We start from the raw sequence: 1,368 nt of genomic DNA on the forward strand, positions 1-1,368 counted from the left end.
GCTCTATGATGTTGTAGCGAAGGTGTCGCACACCTTCGGCACGTCTTTTCAGAATTAGATCAACGATTTACTCACCAAACGTACGATTGGGCGCCAGGCGTACATACGCACGCCGTTTCCAAAATCTACAGCCAATTATTCAACAATCTCGACGTCCATAAAATTTTACCTCTAGTTGACGTGACGGCAATAATACTCAGCAGCTCAGTTAATTAAAAATACGGAGAGGCGTGGGCTCAGGAGGCAGTATTTAAATAAAGGCAGAGAAACTTGTTCGTGGTAAATAATATATAAAGAGTAATTTAATAACAATATAAGATGTATAAATTGGGTCGCTCGTCGACCAGAATGAAGTGCGGCAATATAATTTCGCGGTTCCGCCCGCACGGAATGATACAATCATAAAATTACCCGAAATACAAGGTCGTATTAATCTCGGCAATATGAGCAGCTGATCTTGGCAAGGATAGAAAAAAAAGATAATCTTCGAATTATGATGTCACTAATTCCGGTGACACGAAAGAATAATCCTGAGAGCGCAGGAAAAATATTTTAGACCGCTACTGATCAGACTTTTGAAGAGATAAAATTAACATTCTTGGCAGTATAATATAAGGATCGGATGAACGGAGCAAAGAACCGTACAAAAATGGTATAAACCGTGTGTAGCTCCCAAAACTCGCAGAAACAACTTTGCACTTATGAAATACCATAGATCAGCCGCTAGTTTGAAAAAGTAATTTTTCCGCATCAATATTTGTCGGCGACCGCGCGAGGATGACCGCAAGAAGTTATCTCCGCCGTGGAATGCGCTGTCGCATGCGAAACGTAAGATAGGGTGTACGGTGGTCGCGTGGTCTTTGTCTCGCGTGTCAAACAATAGGCGCGAAACGATGTCGCGGTACGTCGGCACAATTCGCGCCGTTAATTCGGGCGTTAGCAAAATTATTATCACGTTAAATTCGCTATTAATAACCTGAGCGCATTCCGACGGTAAGAACTAGCGAGATCGGCACAAAAATAAACTCTGGAAAACATGCAAAAAAAAACAGACAATAACACACGCACGAATGACGAGCTAATACGCCCGGATTGTTGCGATCATGGCACACCGAGAGAGAGCAGCAAAACTTAGTAATCGCGGTAATGATAAAATTCCGCGTTTACACAATCGATACACAACATAACAATCTTTCATCGCATAAACGCTTCACGGGATCGAGCTGACTTAGAACGTACAGAATCGATCCGTGACGGCAAATCATTTGGTATGTGCGCGAGAGAGAGAAAGCGATCAGTCACTTACGTTCGACGATTCCTCCGCTTTACCCTCGCCTCCGGCCTTAATTCGGCAGCCTCCTTCTTGAT

Source organism: Pseudomyrmex gracilis, unplaced genomic scaffold (genome assembly GCF_002006095.1).
Source record: "Pseudomyrmex gracilis isolate BER0280 unplaced genomic scaffold, ASM200609v1 scaffold_2158, whole genome shotgun sequence".
Lineage (NCBI taxonomy): Eukaryota > Metazoa > Arthropoda > Insecta > Hymenoptera > Formicidae > Pseudomyrmex > Pseudomyrmex gracilis.